The sequence below is a fragment of the Thermobia domestica genome, chromosome 8, assembly GCF_964235325.1.
Source record: "Thermobia domestica chromosome 8, izTheDome1.hap1.1, whole genome shotgun sequence".
Taxonomy (NCBI): Eukaryota; Metazoa; Arthropoda; class Insecta; order Zygentoma; family Lepismatidae; genus Thermobia; species Thermobia domestica.
In genome coordinates, this window is record NC_137461.1 from 245,981,503 (window position 1) to 246,002,334 (window position 20,832).

The window sequence follows — 20,832 nt, forward strand, 5'->3', positions numbered from 1 at the left end:
GTGTCATGCAAAACAAAAACTATTTGCATGTGTTTATTAGTTTCACAAATACAGACTTGCCAAAGTGGATGAATCTTTTTGATACACCCTGTACAACTACACAACAAACATGACTGAGTGGTTAGCTTTTGCGCTTCTATCGGGAAGTCCGGGATTCAACCCAGCATTCGACCATTCTGACAAAGCTTTTCTTCATTCCACCTGTGAATGTAGAAATAGTGCGTGTACTGTGAGTTGGCCGACTTCCTTTCTTATTGTTTTTCAATCGTTATTATTACTAATTACCAGCAGTGACGGTTTTGCGAAGGTTAGGGGGGCGGTCTTTTGGACAGAAGCCTGTTCTCCAAAATTACCGAATGTCTGCAACAAACCAAATATCCATTATTATGCCTTTACTCATAAACTTTAAGCTCCCGTCAAATAAAAAATAGGAATGTTTAGAAAAACTAAATATTAGTAAGAAAAACTCTTCCCAAAATACTTTTCTAAATCCGCCACTGATTCTCACTATAAAATGATCCTGAAGATTATTGCTAAACATATAAATGAAACGAAATATTAGTTATACCTATACTCATAAACTTCAAGCACCTCGCAAATAAAATTAGGACTTTTTTTTTTTTTTTAAGAAAACGAAACAATCAGAGAAACCCCTCCTAAAGTACTTTTCTAAATCCGCTACTGATTATCTGTATGAACTGGTATTCAAGGTTGTGTCTGGAAAATTATTGCGAAATCACTGCACAGCTACAGTATAACAGAAATGTGGAAGTACGGTTTGACGGATATATTGAAAACGTCCGCTTTGACGAATATGTAGAAAAACGTAAGTTTAACTTTTGCGTTAGAAGCTAGAGTACTAAGCTCTTAGAAATGAAACACGGATGACAAATTGAAATGATCTAGAGAAGAAAAAAATGTCGAAAACTCAAAAGTTAAAATAAAGTTAAATTGTCTCTAAAATTGCCCTCAAATACTACATTCTTCATGTTAGCTTTAATTCGTAAAACATGTGCTCCATCCATCTTGATGGTGAATTTCAGAGCGAAATATCGCATTTAGGTCATGGAATTCTTATATAACTTTAGAATATACTATAAGAAAGCTATTGAGATAGACAAATCATGAAAAAAGCCAAAATTTCCAAAATTCTCGTTTTTTTTCCCAAAAAAGCCGGCTTTTTCTGTGAAAAGAAACATCGATTCAAAAAAGCCGGCTTTTTTGCGTCTCTACTATCAAGTCTATTTTCTCAGAATTTACGTTCTTTTAGGTACAAATTAAAACCTTCATGCATTGTCCAAACACGATAAGAAGTATAACCAATTCAACATCCCGTCTACGCATTCAGTGGTTACCACTGTAAAGTCTTACTTTATAAACACTTTGTAGGAGTCTTTGAATCAGAACTATTTGGGAACTTTGCTGCGGACAAATCTAAGAATTGTTTCTTGTGTAGAATCCTTTCTAAGCATTGAACATTGCTCAAATATAAATTTTCGGATGATATATGTGTAAGTTTCTTTAAGCTGATATGGATAATCTGTCTTTGGTTCCTCGTGTTCGGAATAACAAGTGTTGAAATGTATTTTTGCATTGTTTGAAACTATGCATTATTCCGTAGAGGTAAATTTGATTTTCTTATTTATTTATTTATTTATTTATTTATTTATTTGTACCCTCAACAGAGTATAAAACTCCAGTTACAGAAGGTTAACATTAGTGTTTATGTCCAGTTAACCAGTAAGAGTAATGATGATACATAAGTTTAAATACATACATAAACAAATACATAATAACATGACAAGACAAATAAAATACATTAAGTGTACAAATAGCCATGAATCATAGGATTTCCATAACTTGGTTCCTGAAGTGACGCTCTTTGTTACTGAATATATCCAAAAACACATTCTCTTTACTTATTACATTGTAAGCAGCACTAATTCTCCAAGTAGGTGACATATACAGTATATTTGTTCTTGCTTTCCGGCAAAAGAATATGTTATTATTTTTTGCGCGCGTTTTGAGGGACGGGGCTTGAATAAATAGATTTTGTAACAGCGCTGGACAGTCAATTTTATTATGCAGAAGTAGAAAGAGAAAAATTAAGTCAGTTAGTGTTCTTCTTTGTTCTAACGTCCTGAATTTAAAATTGTCAATAAGATTGGTATAGTGTTCAAATTTTAGATAAAGACCGGTCTTTTTGTAGGTAAAATATCTCAAGAATTTACATTGTAATTGCTCAACTTTCTGGCATTCAGATTTTAAGTATGGATTCCAGATAACTGACGCATATTCTAATTTAGCCCTAACATACGAAAAGTAAAGACTCTTCAACGTCATCTCATTTCTAAGTTCATTACTCATTCGAATTACGAATCCGAGGTTCCTGTAGGCTTCATTAGTTATTTTATCTACATGTTGGTTGAATGTTAACCTATGATCAAATATTACTCCCAAATCTTTCACTGATTTCGATTTATTTAAATTGTACTACCAATGAAATACGAATATTCGCAAGGAAACTCTTTTCTACTGAACGTCACAGACACACATTTAGCTACATTTATCTGAAGTTTGTTTACCTTACACCAATTCATTACCTTATTTAGGTCTTGTTGTAATAAATAACAGTCTTCTTGTGTTTTGATTTTGGCATATATTTTGAGATCGTCTGCAAACAGTAGTTTTTCTGAATTTGTAATGCAACTCGGAAGATAATTGATAAAAAGGAAAAAGAGAAGAGATCCCAAGTTCGATCCCTGCGGAACTCCTGAAATCATGTCGATTTCTTTAGAAAGAAATTCTTTATAGATAACGGACTGTTTACGGTTATGTAAATAAGAGGAAAAGAAATTGACCATCGCTGGACTAAAGTTACATAAAGCTAATTTATGTAGTAAAACATCATGTTGTACGGTGTCAAAAGCCTTACTGACATTTGCTATGCAGAGTCTATTCTGATAATACTAAAACTACGTACTTTCTTTCCGATTCATTATTTAAGAATGAGTGACTAAATTCGATAGTTTTTTTGTATATGAAGATTTATATAATGTCATATAAAATTATGTAAGAGTCAAAGCTTTATTGTTTTCAAACTGGTCATCTTAAATCAAGAAAATTCATTTTATTTGTTTAAAGAATTACATTAACATCGTGCCAAAATAAAAAAAAAAAAATAACTATCGAATTTGGCATAATAGAAGACCGTTGCTTCTTATACGAAACCTTCATTTAATATTTTTAAACTTGGTAAAAAAAACTTAGAGAATGTAAACACTACATGTATATATATACTTATGCACATATATTGCATCATCGAGAATCAATTTCAATTGTCAGAATGATATAGGCCATTCGTAATATGAATCAATCCTATTAAGTATAAGATCTATATGCGTTGTCTAAATGTAAGAATGTTTATACTAGTGGTGGGCACAAAAACCGGTTTTTCGGTTTTCGGTTTTCTTCAAAACCGGTTTCGGTGAAAAACCGAAACCGGTTATCGATTTTCTCCAAAACCGGTTCGGTTTTTAACCTGGTCCGGTTTCGGTTTTCTTCAAAACCGATTCCAGTTTTTTTCCAAAATTTGTTCTATTTCTGACCAGAATGGTGTTTCGTTGTTCTCCGGAAACCGAATCCATTTCCACAGAAATAGTTTTATGTGTTTTCGAAAAGTTTTCACCGAAACCAGTTTCGATTTTCTCCAAAACCGAACCGGTTTTGGAGAAAAACCAAACCGGTTTCGGTGAAAAACCAAACCGGTTTTGGAGAAAACCGAACCGGTTTTGAAGAAAACCGAAACCGGTTTCGGTGAAAACCGAACCGGTTTTTGGAGTAAACCGAAATGTCGGTTTTTTCGGGTTTTGGTTTTTATAGAAACCGGTTTTCGGTTTTCATAAAAACCGGTTTTGCCCATCCCTAGTTTATACATCTCTTTTTCCTTTCCAACTTCACATTGCAAATTCGTATACTCTCTCAGTTATTCTTTTCCACTTTTGTTTTTACCAGAAGTTATTATTTTTCGTTCCCTAGTCCGTTATTGATTATTATTTTTTTAATATGTTCTTTTTTCCTATTTCAGCGAAACCTATGCTTACATTCCTGAATGAAAACAGTAAAGACGTCATTGATGAATTAAAACCAACCATTGAAGAAGCATTCAGTCAACTTTTCCTTGGATTGGCTAGACGAATATTCAGTAGAGTTCCATTGGATGAAATGTTTGAAGGATTATAATAGAATGGTTACATTTCTTTAAAATATTAATAGCTTCAACATTCAAACTTTAACTATTTGTGAACTCTTATTGAAAATAATTTTGTTAGTGAAGCAATACAATTGAGAAAAATAATACAAATATTACATGTGTTACAGCTTGAAAAGTGTGTCACTCCAAGAAGTATATATTTCACATAAGAAATCTATGTACTATCAATTCGAACAAAGTAAATAGTAATAGATAACATCTGTTACTTGCTAGGTATTGTTTCAAAATATATTTCTCAAACGAATAAACGTTTCTTCTAACGCAACAAGACTACAAATAATTATTGTCGATGTTGAACAACATATATGTTAGATCCATAACTTCTTTTGTCAAGTTCTCTCAAGTAAGTTTTTCCGTAGTCATATTAATTTGTTCTACCTAGTGTTATATATCGATTGATATGCGTGTCAGGCTTAGACAACGCAATACTCTACCAAATACACAAATATCATAGTTTTTTTTTTACCTGTATCCCATTAACTATACCATGAAGTATCACCTTACATATATATTTTTGCTGAAAATAGACAATGAAACCAAAGTGACTAGTAAATATAATATATACATATTAGTATATCAATTTATGTAATATCTCTTTTTAAAGCTCATTTCAGCAGTATGAATATTACTATAATAGTTCTGTATTTAACATTGCATATCCTCTGTGCAAAAGACAGAAAATTGTCACTGCTGGACAGATTTTAAAAAATAGCATATAGTACTTTTCAGTAAATTGTTTTGCTCTTTTGATTTGTTTAGCAAACCATTATTGGTAGAGGGTCATTCTATTATTAATTATTATTATTATTATTATTATTATTATTATTATTATTATTATTATATCACTATTATGATGTCTTATTTGCAGGTTCAAAGTAATATACACACATTTATAGAAGAGAATCATGTTCTAAATTTAGTATTTTTAACTTACTTCAGAGGAAAACAATACTACGTACTTGTATATCGAAGATGTCGTCGAAGATAACAACAGTTATACATAATCCTAAATGATTTTCAGTGTGCACAGCACCATCTATGAATTTTTGTTACTATTAATGTTTTGTCGAAAATTAGTAGAAAAATATATTCTTCTTTTACGGAAAGAAGGGATAGCGAATATACGGTAGAAATATCTGAAGAAATAGAAATAAACCTTACACCTAGAAATGTACTACTCTTGCAAAGGTAAAAATTAATTTTATTCTATTATTACCACCTTCAATGTTCTGAATTTTGCCAGAATTAAAGCGTTAGTCCTTATCACTGGTTATTTCCACAATTAAACATCACCAGTAGCTATAAATGAAGAATGTATTATTAACTGTATATACAGAGTAATGGAAACAAAAGATAATGTTTTCCGATATAGGAAAATGTGTTTCTAGCAGCTTTTGAGTTAGATCCTTGGAAATGAAATGCAATAAAAGCATAAAACTATTTTAAGATGTCATATGATTAATATTAAGTAATGGTATATTATTTTAGTATTACCAGTATAGGACTTGAATTTTGAACACATAAGAGATTGGAACGTACGCTCTTCAAATAATAAGTTAGCTAGAGCCACTATGGCAAACAGGAATACATATGAATGGATGATTTCACTGTGTACACATATGGAATACTAATATGTTATTTCATTGTGTGTGTGTTCAAATAGATTCAGTATAATTTATCAGATTTGTAAAGTTAGATAAAAAAATAACCGGTTTGATTATTTGGAAAAAGAAAAGTTATTTGGTTAACAGTTTAATTGTTCGGTTTAAGAACCAAAGAAAATGTTAGTTTCCTTTTAAGAATGTTAATATTATGCACAACAAATATATATTAATTTTCTTACCTGATATTTTTGTAATAATAGTTGTGTAGCAGTCACAATGTAGTTTTATATTATACTTTCGTGTTTTGCTGCCGCTTGAGACAACATATGCAACTACTGTATTTAAAATTCTAAATGTTAAAACAAGTTCTACTTATTTAATTTCTGTGCTGCTTTTAGCTATCTATTAAAGATGTAATACCGTATTATAGAATATTACAGATATGTGTTTATTTAAAGACAGAGTAGTCACCTGTTCTATTCGTAGCACCTCTTTATAAAGTATCCAGCCACATACCACCACATCACGTTATATGGAACAAAAGAATATAAAAAGTAGTGAATTAGAAGTGATGATACATGGTAAGTATGAAATATGATTGTGTGTAGGTGTGTATGAAGATTGATTGGTTTCTTCTTCTCAAACTGATGCCTCGAAAAGATTACTAGTGCTTAGGGTGGACGGAAGCTTAAAAGATATAAATGATTTTGAGTTGGACCTTTCAAGTTATCTATTGTAATAAATATATATTATAAAATAGATTAAGACACACTGATGCATAGGACAACAATTCAAATTCAAGGAAGGTTTGGGACACGTTTAAAGAACGCATTCATGGTATTACAGTGCAACCCTTTTCTAGAGGAATCTAGCAGGACTCGCAAAATTTCCACTGAAATCAGGTTTCTGCCTAATTGAGGTAGACATTTCTTTTTTAAATAGAATTCAACTTCATGTCCTTCGATCATGGAAGGTAGTTTGGCAACCTATTCATCAAATGTTTCACTATTGACAGCAAGATTCACCACAAAATTCGTTAAAAAGTATCTATCTTTTGCGGAAATTTTCTAACTATCCATTAGATGCTTTGAATTGAGTTTTACCTACTTTTTAGCTACCGTTTAAGAGTATTCCTGTAATATGGGGATGTGAGTTTTGGGTCTCACACCAACAAACCACTCCTACACTATTGTATTAATGAATTGTTTTTTTAGTTCTCTCTTTATTTTTTCCAATTCTTTAGTTTTCCCACCGCTTCAAACTTTCCAATTTTGTTTAGTATCTCGTGCACCTGTGTTTCATCGATGTTGAACATCTTTATGATTTGCTTTACATTCAATTTATCTCGTACACTACCATGAATTAATTTTAAACTGGTTTTTAAGATCAAGCACAAACCGTATTTTACATGTCAAAGTGACTGCTGCCAAAATAATGCAAAAATGTAATTTGAGAGGTATACTGCAAAGAGTTCGATTGCATGATGGTTGACAATACACAAAACCGAGAGTTGCAAAGGTCAAGGATAAAAATAAACATGGAATTAATGCACACTTCTGAGTATTGGTTGCAAAGGTTTATCAAGGAACCTTTGTTTCCTTCAATCTGGTATGACTATGTTTATGAGACTTCAGAGAGCAAAGGTGAAGAAAAGTGGGACTCAGGTGAGAGGGGATCAGAATACGCAAATAAGAAATATAGTCCTCTCAAATGTTCTGCACATCAGTTCATTCCCCAGGTCAAGATGCATTTCGTTCAACACCTCGCACTGTATACTTCAGGATTGAGAAAAGTGTTCTCTTGGACCCTTCACTCCTTGTCTTCATGACATGTAATACAGTTATGATTACTGCTTTATGGCTCAAGTTCTTTCTTCCTTTTTTTAGAATCTTGTTTTGTCAGTTTTCTCCTCATTTTTGTTGGTTGTCTCTAGTCGCTACACAAGCGAAACTAAAGTACGACTACAAAGAAGACTGACCATTGACATGCTCCTGTAGGACTAGCCGAAAATTGTCGGAAGCGAATATGGGTAATGGTTGAGAAAAGTCAACGTTATACAGAAAGATTTAACAAAAGACAGAAGAATTTATCGCAGACATTGCAATGGAAATGTTTGTCCTCTCACAGGATGTCTAAAAAGTTTCTAAACACTGTATTCAGGAACTCTGAATTTACCATAAAAAGATTTATTTTTCTTTCCGTTGTCTACATAACAAGTTTCCGCTTAGTGAAGGGGCGTTAACATGCTTTTTACTCCAAATTCATGGGACCATGAAATAGTTCCGTTTAATAAAGGTCCGTTTAAGGAATATTTTACTGTCCGTCCAGATGTCACCGTATAAAGAACTTAATGGGAGGCATTTTCATTAGCTTCCATCTTGATATATCGAATTACGATATCTTAGACGAAGAGAGTAATTTATTTTGAAACCTTATTTAAAACACAATATAGGTGAACGAATCGCAAGGATGGTGACTAAGTATAACATTATTATTTGCTATTTTTAAATATCATCAATACCATCCCATCCAATATATACAGGGTGTTTCAAAACAACACCGAAAACGTTTGGGAGGAGATTCTTGATACCAAGATAAGGCAAAATGTATAGACCAATCTGGGCGCACAAATGCGTCCTTTCGAAGTTATAGACTGACAACAAAAACATGAAAAAAATGAACTTTAAGGTCCATAGCTCAAAAAATATGAGGCCTACCGTATGCGGGTCAACAGTCCACGTAAGAACTCTCATATTGTGTCCTATCCAAATATGCAAGTTTGAGGATCCTGCGATACTTCTACCACGATTTTGGTAGAGGTAGTTGGTGAGCACTTCAAATTATATGCCCGAAGCAAATCTCCCTGTATAAAAATTGTAGCATAAGTACTTTAGGATTCTGAAACATGTACGTTTGGATAGCGCACATATTAATTCATAAGTGAAGTCTTGACCCGACTACGGTAGGTCCCATAGTTTTTGATTTATGGATCTTTAAAATTAATTTTTCCATATTTTCAGGAGCCTGTAACTCCGAAAGGAAGCATTTGTGCACCCAACTTGGTCTATGCTTTTTGTCTTATTTTTGTGCCACGAATCACCTCACAAATGTTGTTGATGTTGTTTTGAAATATTTTGTATATACAACAGAGGTACATATCTTAGTCTTCAATGTTCTTAAATAAATTATGGTGGTTAATAATAGGAAGAATAAGTACTCATCTGAGACGGTAAGGGTGTACGTGGACCACACACAAGCCCATCCAAGGTAAATGCAAATACATGCACGCTCTCGTAGACATTTATAAAAGAGAGAGTGAATATTAATCAATTCGACCATATACACGCATTCTAGAGAATAAATGTAAAAATTAAAATTTCAAAAATTGTTAATTTGGTATCAAGTGAAGGGTACTACAGGTACCTACCTAGTCCTAGACACACATGAGAGAGAGGGGGCGCGGTAGGTCAGTGGTATTGAGTTCACCTCTGGTGCTTGGTTTTCCGGGTTCGATCTCAGCCCCCGCCAAGTGAACTTTGTGGTGGACAAACGCCGTGATTGTGGGTTTTCTCGGGGTTCTCCTGTTTCCTCCCACTAGCTTCATTCCACCATTTCATTCATTTCTCATAATCACCGTCTCCACTAGCCTAACTTCATAACCGGTGGACATAAAACTTAAAGATTTCTTTTTTTTGTACAAATGTGTGTGTGTGTGTGTGTGTGTGTGTGTGTGAGAGAGAGAGAGAGAGAGAGAGAGAGAGAGAGAGAGAGAGAGAAAACAGTAAGTACCAAGTGCAAAACTACAAAAAATATCATTCCATAATACCATAGGAAAAGTCCATAGAACTAAATACACAAATATACTAAAAGTCCATAAACAATCATCTGTGAGGTTAAGTGTGGAGGGTGGTGCCTCATCGAAGGGAACAAAATAAACCATTGAAGTAATCCCTGATACTAAGCACCTATGGAAGAGAGTGAAATATCTACCTAATAAATGGATATCTTAGAGGATAAATAACAAGAAAGGAACTTGAAAATTTCAATTTTGGCAACTTTTTACTCATCTGAGTAAACGAGTACTTACAATCTTTCAGAGGTTTGTATCTTAGACCGATAAACCTCTGATAAGCCTCTTTATGTGGGATTGGGAACTCACTCCTCCTACATTTTTGCGAAGGGATTTCCATCTCTCTAAAAATAAAGAAGCTAGTAACATTACTTGCAACAACAGTCAATCAGAATGAATCAGGCATACTCCAGTACTGCGTAGAGCCACTGAAATAATTAATATAAATTTCCTCGGAGTGGCAAAGAAAAGTACACGAAATAAACTCTTTAAAAACATAGTTTTAATTAGAGTGTATGCACAAAATTTCTTTTTGAACATATACTTTTTTGGAAGTCTATCTGGGCTATGTTTGATATATATCTTATGTATTAATGTTAAACAAAAAATATGAGTTAATTATAATGATAGAATAAATCTCACTAACTATAGTGTTCTCAACTTGCTATTTTCATAATTATAAAATTTGGTATTACAGTTCAGCATAATTTTTGTCTGAAAATGGAGTTCGCTTATAATACAGCACAGATTTCTATTTTTGCGGAAAAAATATTTCAAAAAAAAAATACTTTTACAAAACTACATACGGTGAACACCCATTCATATCATATTTTCAACTCAATCACGTTTATGGATTGGTATATCTTAAACTTTAAGTTTTTAAATTATACTCCTATTATATCACAGATCTTTATTACAAGGAAAGAAGAACTTTGTGCTTAAAAGTTCATCAGTAAAACTTGAAAATAAAACTAATAAGAAAATCTATAAGGTCGTATCAAAGTGTGACATGATAAGTCAGCAGAAAAAAAAACAAAGGTTAAAAGGGAGTTACGGTACCCGGAATTTGTCAACTTTCTTTAAAATGTAGATTTCGACTAGCTGTGTCCAGATTTTTGATTTCCAGAACAGACGAATTACTAGTCTATTAGGGGTCAGAAATTGTAAGGGGAACCATTTGGGCAATGCCTGACTGGGACAAAATGGGTATCATTCGATTCGCATTCATACGTACATGAATAATTGACATGCTATTTTCCCGAATATTCAATTTTAATCCAGAAAATTAACGGAAATCCAAGATCCAAAATTGGAGATTTTGGTGGTGAAAATAGAATTTCCGGTAAAGTCGTGTATCAATTATTCTATACGTATATGAAAATAAGCAATTACCTATGCCTAGAAATGTCTATGGAGGGATTTTTCACTAAATGTTGCATATGTAGTAGACTATACAGTATGTAGAGGAAAGTTTAAAACGATACCACTATAAAAGTCACTTATACTAGAAGACAAAATTTGTGGAATGATGTAGCCCACTTTTCTGAATACCTTGTATGTAAGTTGTATGAGGAAAAGCTGGAAAGTTTATGTAATCACCAAGGAGAAATTTACGTGGAAGAACCAGTTTAATACACTATTGAATGTACTCCCCCCGAAGCTCAATACACTTTTCACAATGATTTTGCAACTTTTCTAACCCTTAAGTCTTGTCCTGCTTTGCAAACCAGCCCTCCTCCTCCGCAATGAGAGACTCATCGGATAGAAAATGATTACCTTTGAGATGATTTTTGAGATGTGGAAAGATGTGATAGTCGGAGAGGGCCAAATCAGGTGAGTAGGGTGGGTGATGTGCACACCTGAAACCCAGGTACACCAGCAATTGCATGATTTGATGAGCCTTGTGGGAGGGTGCATTGACCTGGAGAAACTGAACACCACTGGTCACTTTTTCCCGACGTTTTTTCTTCACAGTCTCCTTCAGCTTAATTAAGTAGTTGGAATAAACTCCAGCATTCATAGTTTCACACTTTTTAAGATATTTGATAAGGGTGACAACGTCCTTATTCCAAAACACCGATGCAAGCACCTTCCCAGCTGATCTTTGGCTACGAAACGTCTTCGGTCGAGGAGATCCACCGTGGCGTCACTCCGTGCATTGCTGTTTAGTCTCTGGATCATACTAATGCTGTCATGTTTCATCTTCTGTCACCAGACTACGTAAGAACTCACCCAGGGTTTGCAACTTTTGCAAAATTTCCTATGACATCTGCATCCGTGTTCTCTTCTGGTCAGCATTCAAACATTTTGGGATCCATTTGTCACTGACCCTCCACATGTCCAAATATTTTGCTATTATGATACCCACACGCTCACGTGATAACCCCACACACTCACCAATGTTTTTGATCGATATGCGCCTATCTTCCATGATCGTGTTATGCACTTTCTCGATGTTTTCCTTGGTCACTGCACTTGAATACCTGACTAAGCGTGGTTCATCTTCAGTTTCACGATCACTAGTTTTAAAACGCTTCCCCCAGTTTGCTACTGTTGCATATCTAGGGGCATGTTCCTCCAAAGTACCCTGCAAAGTTCTATAAATTTCCATAGAGGATTTGTCTTGCAGCACAAGAAACGTGATGACGCTGCAAATATCATTATTCTGGAATTTCCTTAGATCCTGGGCAATATCTACTTACAGAACCTGTAACAAAGAAAATTTAAACGATAAAAAGATCATATGCGGGATTCGAGGTTCACCATATATGATCTTGCTAATGACTACAATGATATGTTGCAATTTATGTCTTTTCTTGGTGATTTCATGAATTTTCCAGTCCCCCTTGTAGAGGATGAAAGTCACTGCAAGGAAGCGAAGAAGCGTTGTTTCTGTAAGGATGTTCTAAAAAGCGGACAATCATTTTAATTGGGTTTTAATGCTGATTACCGTAATATTTACTTCATTTAGACATGTGATCCCTTGAGGAGAATGCACTTCTTATTTTCACCCCTTTCTCTGTTTGAAGAGCAGAAGAAAAATGGCCAGATATGCTGGTGCTGTAAAGATAAAAGAACAGTTGATTATTGTTGATAATTCAGTTTCATTTTCTTCTTTTCATTTTTCTTTCATAAGATGGTATGTGGCGAAGTATATAGTTAATTTGGTGAAAATATTATATTTCTCTTTCAGCAGAATTACCTATATGTGCTTTTCGTGTACTCGTTTCTGCTACGATTTCTCGTTTTATTCCTCGTAATACATTTTTATACGGTCGGCAGATATGTCTTGAAGCTTTTCCTTAAAAGAATTAGAGAGGCAAACTCTATGAAAATTCGTATTTATTTTGCTAATAACGATTGATGGGATCTCGTTTATGCGTATTCAACATTTTGCGTGTTTAGTCTTTCCTCATGCGTTGTACCGTAGTATTTTCCCCGTCGCACATGAGCTTTTAGAAAAGTTTCCTTTACTTTATCTCTTACGTTATTTAATACGCCCCTTTCTACTTAAAGATCGTGTGTTAATTGTAGATCACAGTGTATACTCGCACGTGGTTCAACTCCACGCATGAGAAAACAACTCTACTGCTCAGTTTGTGTAGGAAAAATAGCGTTTACCCCAATAGTTGTTGTGGTACAAAATAACACCATATTGACTGCTTTTCTTAAACGAAAAATTAAGGTGAAAAGTTTTTGTTGAAAACTTCGTCAATTTGAATGTCACATTGATTATAAGCTAACTAGAACTTGAATTCAACTCCATAGAGCTTTCCTAAATTTTAGAATCTACTCATATTGCGGCCTGGATGTCTATCGGCATGCAAATAAGAAAACGAATCGAAAGGCAATATAATTTCTTCTACACATAATTGCCCAATGGTCTATCCTGAAATATCACCCTGGTAACACAGAATCTGGTGAACATTTCGACTGCGAGAAAAATGTAATTTGTCTTGCCATCCTCTATTGTATAGATTTTATCCCTTGATTCTTTAATGATTATGGGGTGCACTGAAGGCATATAATTCCTAATTCTGGCTGTCAGTGTATATTATACAGTAAGTTATTCTGGAGGCAGAATACATCGCAAAGGGTAACGTAGCTACCTTCATAGGCCCCGTGCCCTCCAATGGGGAAATTATGTATCAAAGGGTTTTATATTTTCCTTGATCTTCTGCCAAGTTGCTTCATGGTGTAAGGTTCTCTGTCTGAAGAGTTACATCTTTTAGGGCATTTGAGGAAATTACTTTAGTGTCTTCTGTGTCGTTCAGTTCCTTATACTCTCTTCCATTTAATATCTTCCTTTAGTTCAAGATGGTCGAAAATGTTTCGAATTTTTATGACAAATATCAAAGTGATAGCCTTCCATAAATATTTTATAACTGTAAATTTTCCTACTCTGCGAAGTTGAGACTTTAAAGGTATTATGCATTTTTCATCTATGAATAATTTAAATTTTCTGTTTAGTAGAAGATATGCGTAAAGCTTACTTTACCAAGCTGAAGTTTTTCTCTCCGGTTTAGTTAATCCAAGGTTTCAATATAAGAATAGCTTTTCTTCTTTAGTTTGAGTGTTATAACGAGCGAAAATTCCCACAATTTGAATATTGGAAACGTCGATATAGATTCTTATATCTAACTTATAAGCTGTAGTCTCTAAAATGAGATAAAGCATAGATTTCTATACTTATTTTTTTCTTCCCATGCACTCAATCTTTTGTGAATACATACTGTTATCCTGCATCAGAAATTTTCGCCGATATAGTTAAAGCAAAGAATCTAAATATCTTTCTTGAATCTGAGTTGAAGATTCAAATTGTGAGTACACGTATATATCTGAAATTGGAATGCAGATCAGAGAACCGAATCCTAAAATTCTTAGCAATGATCAATTTAAAGAAGTTTTTAAGGAGACAGTATTTCCGTTACTAACTTCCCTCATCTGTTTCTCTGATGCTAGTATCAAATATTCTTCCAGTGCGAAATAAAATATGTACTCTACATACATATACGGGTATTTTAAAATCTCACATCCATGTTCAACTGGGGTTGAAGCTAAAAGTAGAAAGTTTTCAAAAACATAAGTTTTGACCCCCGGGACCCTGTTTCGGTTGTAAGGATCGGTGATAATATTACAACGTTGCAACATCGAATGGTACGTAGCATATTGGTATCTAAGAGAATTTTTAAAATTGTTTGTCGTGGAAGGAGAATGGTGTGTATGACTAGCAACTCGGTATCCGTGTTCAAAGTTAAACATGTTTTCTTCTTTTATTTATTAATCAACTTTGCTGATTTTAATAATAGTAAAGTTTGAATGGAAACATCGAAAGGAAGTAGGAATGTAAAAAACAAGCAGAAATAAGAATGCTGCAGTACCATTTAGGTTATGGAAGTCTGAAAATCAGACAAACTCGAGATGGGATAGTTGATTTTAAGTTTAGCGTCTCATTCACCACCAATGCTTTACCTGGAACTAGAACTTAAAGTTTGACGTGAACCATATGGGCTCCCGCCATATTTCATATTCCGATTTCGCGCGCCAAAGCCATGTATGATATTCACATATTAGTCCCAATGGCGTTTACACCCAATGGAGTTAACACCTAATGGAGAAAAGTCTCCTAGCCGCTTGGTCTGCGAGGAATGTGCATATTATGGGTATTGGTTAAACTTGTGCCTTTGCAAGAACATCAACAATCACACTTTCACGTCAAACTCGTTTGCAGATGTTTATGGTACATGAGTTCTATCGTTTCTACTATTGTTCAAATTCAACAAAGTGTTCTTAATATTTTAAAGGTACAAAATATTATTGCAAATTAAACGTGAATGGAAGCAGAAAAACAAAGTTGAAATAATATAAGTTTTTTTGCACTCGATGACATAAGTAAAAAAAAAGCCTCAGGATATGAGTCGGAGCTACTCAAGCGTGAACCATTTGACAGCTGACAATTGAAGCTATTACAGGAATAGAATGTGATGAAGTTTCTGTAATCATACTTGAGGTATTGAGTTGTGAAGAAGTTACCACATTAAAGAAGAAAAAAAATTCATTCCGGTAATGGTGCACAGGTCCGTTAATAACAATCTGTGTTGATGTTAGAAGATACATTGTAAGAATTGTACATCAAAAATACTAGAGTTGACAATAAAGTAATGAGAATTGTTGAGAAAAGAAATTTTACTTACATATTTAACCAACTACAATGTGATCACCTTCAAAGTAATCCTGTTGTGCCAGCACATACTTACTCCATCGGCGTTTCCATTATTGGTAGCATCTCTGGAAGTCAGCTATGGGATGCCTGCGAAAGTCAGTGTTACTAGTGCTTGAATATCTGTTTCTGCTTCAAAATGGTCTCCTTTAAGAAATGTTTTCACTTTTGGGTTAAGAAAAAATCACACGGGGCGATGTCCACTAGATAAGGAGGGTGTGGTTGCATTGTAATGGATTTTGATTCCAAATACTGCCGAACAGACAATGCAGTATAGGCTGATGCAGTGGTGCCCACCCCCCTCATGTCTATGACGCACCCCCCTTCAATTGCCTATCCGTAGGTGTTCTTCCATGAAAAAAAATCTTTTCGATTAATTTTTACACCCTCTCAAACATATTTATATAGATTTTTAACCCCCCAAATATTTCAATGACGCAGTTTGCGTCATAGCTCCCCCTTGTGGGCACCCCTGGCTGATACATTATCGTGATAGAGGATCGAGAAGTCAGCAATCTCTGGACGAACACGACGGATGCGTTTTCGAAGTCTTTCGAGAAATTCTATGTAGAAGTATTGACACGTTGACTGCCAAGCGTAATTTCGGATTATGAGTGGGTTCAGGCCAAACGTTCATTTTTTTTTACTTTTTAACTTTTGCGACATTTTTAATTTGATTTTTCAGTTTTTAATGGTTTCAGTGTTGTTTTTGATGTTTTGAGATGTTTTCAGCCGTGTATACTTTAGTATACACATGGCCTGGGACGGTTCATAGTCCTTTCCAAGCCACGTGTATGCTAAAGTATACAAGGATAATATATTGTTTTGTTCACTCTTATTCAACGTTTTTATTGTGTCTTGAGCATGATACAATGTATAATATAGTTTTCATGGGTAGGTTGTTTTTATACTATCTTTTTATTGCTGGCGTAATATATTGTTGAAAGGAATATTACTAATCTTGTTTCCCACAATAATTCAATAATGATTTTTCTGTCACTTGCTACAGCCCCAGAAAACGTATCATGCAAGGCCATTTGATTATATATACATATATTGTAGTGGACAATGTATTGAGCTTTTGCTTTACCTTCACCTCTCCTGTTTGTTTGGATGCAGACAGTTGTGCAGTGCTTTGTTGAAGGCATCAATACTTCCGTCATGTCTTCCCACTTGCTCATTTTGAAACCTTCGGCTATTATTCCAGAGAAATCTCTTAGTATAAAAGATTTTAGAGAAGAAGTTATCCTGTCGTTTGCAACCCCAAGCAACCAACCCGAACCTCAAGAAACAACACCAACGGCAAGAAGGAGAACTCTCACTATTTGGTTGACAGAAAATTCTGGAAAAAAAAGGAGGCGATGTGTTTTGTGTTTAAAAAGTATGGAAGAACTGGTCAGCTAATAAATGACAAACTAAAGCGTGCACCTCAAGTTGTGACCTATCGTGACATCCGTCCTAAGAGTCCATATATGTGTAGAGACTGCTTCAGTGAGATTCATTAGACTTGTCATATTTCCTTCTAATAACAGGAATTAGTTATTAGAAGGAAATCATATTAGATATTAGTGATTAGTGATCATATCGGATATTAGATATGAGAAGGAAATCACTAATTCATATTTCTTTCTAATTACAATTCAGAAAAGCTTTAATTGTTTGACATTTATCAGATTTATGTGCGTTTTCTCCATGTATTACAATTTAGGAAATAATGTTTTATGTACTGTAGTACAAAAATACATTACACTATATACATTGTTTAAACAAAATGTAAAAAGAAAACAGCGTACCCATATATCTATAAGTTAGTTTTGCTTGCTGTTTTTTGTTTTTAAATGATACATATAAATATTGTACCAACAAGCAGGTTTCAATATAAAAGAAAATTTTGTACTGAATTCAAAACTTGATCCCTCTTCTTCAGAAAACAAATTCCATAAACTGACAGCAAAATAAAAGACACTCAGGTCACATGTGATATCTCTCCTAAGGGCAAAGTAGGATGGTCAATGGTTAAGAATACACATGACTAAAAAAGAAACCTAGTGTGTGTATACTTAAGTATATACGTGGCCTGTACTTACCTACGCCGTGTGTATACTTAAGTATACACGTGACAGTGAACGTGTTCATTTACTATCTGACCTGTAAGTACCCACTCTTTCAGACAATTCCACTGGAGTCAAAAGAGCACACAAGCGTGCATTTCATATCGGACTTCGATCTATGGGCTTTCTTTGGTTCGTGGCGAATCTTTGGAACACTATTACGCAGTTTGACGTTTCGTCTCGGGGTCATAATGAAAACACCAACTTTCGTCCCCAGTGATAATTCTGTTCAGTAAATCCGGGTTAGATTCCATTTAGTGCAACAAATCAGCCGCCACAGTTCTCCGGTCATCTTTGTTTTGCTGTATAAGATTTTTCGGAACCAGTTTTGCACACACTTTTACCATTCCCAAATTTTCGTTTAATATCAGACGCACTGTTCCCCGATTCATGTTCAGTTCGTTCGCATTTATTTTCACGGCTAATCATCTATCCGTTCCCAAAAGTTCCCTCACACTGTCTACGTTCTCTTCCGTTCGTGTTGTTGTAGGTCGCCCACTGCGGTGTTCATCTTCGAGTTTTGTTCTGCCTTCCGCAAACATTTACCGCGGCAGTTTCACCAAGTTTCATACAGAAGGAGATTGCATAGCAATACTCAATATTACGTACTACCATTGTTCTGACAGGGGTCCAACACATGACCGCAATCCTCAACCTCTAACTCCACAATTCATAATATTTCGTGAGTGTCATGTGCTGTGCTGGTGGAGCAGGCCCAAGGCCACAAACTGGCGAAGGTTTCAGTTTGTAGAGTTGCCAGCATCAAATGAAAAAAATATTCAATTTATTTTAGGAGCTGGTATGTTTCAGTTTCTTCCATTCTGGAATTTTTTTGTCAATATATTATTTGACGTAAACGAATATCATGTATGAAGTGAACGATATTCTGCAAAATTCAAACAGACTGCTGCTTAAACAGTAGAACTTTGTCAATGAGATAAACATCTGTCACAAAACAATGTTAGACCATTACATTAAAACTGGCTTCAAAAAAGAAAAGAATAAAAAACGTGGGTTTGAGAGCGATGTGATCTGATTTGAAAACATTTACTTGATGAAGATCTATCTTCGAAACTAATAAAATATAAGCAACTCAAGGGGCTTCTGAAGCGATCACCAGCAAATAAAAAACGTAGGTAACCCACGAGAGTGTGTGTAACAAAATATAGTCGAAGCCAGGGAAAACTTCAGTCTGTTGTAAAGCCCACGCAGACTTCAAGAAGTGTAATAGTTTGGGTTTGGAAGATTTGAAGGTCGTCGTGAATGACAAACTACCGCCGACGATTACATTTTATTACATTTGCTGTCGATATTAGTGCGAGTGTCGGACTAGCAAGTCACTAGAAATGATAGGAACTATTAAACTGAAATTGTGTTGTATACCACTCTGGCAACACCAGACAACTTACAATATTAACTACTCGTCCAGGAGATACAAGAACTTTCCTCAGAGTCTCTATTCCATCAAACGTGTATCTTGAACCTATCACCGTCTGGCTATAATTTGATCCGTTCTCTAGAGAATTCTCAGAATGGTAACTAAGCCGAAAGTAAAAACTTGTCACATTTTTTACAGGGAAATCAATAGTGAAGAAATTGTCGTTTTCTGGATCAGTAACATAATGAAAATGTTACAAATCTGGTGCGAATGATGCAAATCTGGTTTCATAATGGTATTATCAAATGACCATAAATATTTTTATATTAACTTCCACATCCTCAGCGGTCTTTAGACAACCTGATATTACCAAATCCTAACTTACATACACTCGATTTTACTCTTATCTTTCTACAACACACTATGTCACACGTACATGTCTTACTTCGTTAGATTGATTGATTAATTACTAATTAATTATGATTTCTGGCAAAGATTTACGTAAAGAAGGACTTTCGACTACCAAAGTGTACCAAACAATACTCGACTTCTAATTCTTGTAAAGAGTCTTATTCTCGTAGACATCCATATTACACACTGTAATTATAATAAGAAAAACAGAAATATTCCTTAGTTCATTACTTAAAAGTTGTGACTGTGATTCCAAAATATATAAGAAACAAATGATAAGTGTATTTGTCAAGACGATAGAGAATGAATTTATATTACGATTCAAAGAATAGCGGTATGTTAATTAGAACTTAGTTTCCCGATCAGCAAACAGCAATCTGAACTCTAACTCAACTTGAGATCCCAACTATATGAGCTCCTATTGATAATCGATCCGTAGATTGTTGCACTTGAAAGGATACTGGACTGCTGAATATAATTAATACCCATTTTTCAACTATGCTACTTTACATTTACAATTCTTATAATATATTTTGAGTAGGTCTTCTCGGGCTAGCTGCCAGATATCTATTGCACCATCATATTCGCCTGAAGATGAAGACGATGTCAGCACTCGAAACGAAAGATATGACAGTATTTACCTGGCTGCTAGCCCGAGAAGACCTGTTCACAATACGTGGCCAGGAAAGCTTCAATAAATCTTATAATATAGTTTGCAAATTGAATTTTGTTCAAAAGTTTAGTACCCAACCTAACAGGAAGTGTGGGCTAGAGAGATTAAATTTAAAGTAACTTTGCCGGTTGAAATTACTTGAAAATTTTTAAAACTAAAAATTTTTAAAAAAAATATTTTTTGACTTCTTTAAACAAGACATTTACAACGTATATACTGAGAACGATACTATAGGCATAAGCAACTTAAGTATCTACATCATGTCAACCTGAGTTATTACTCCTTTAAAAATGATGTTTGAATGTAGCTTTT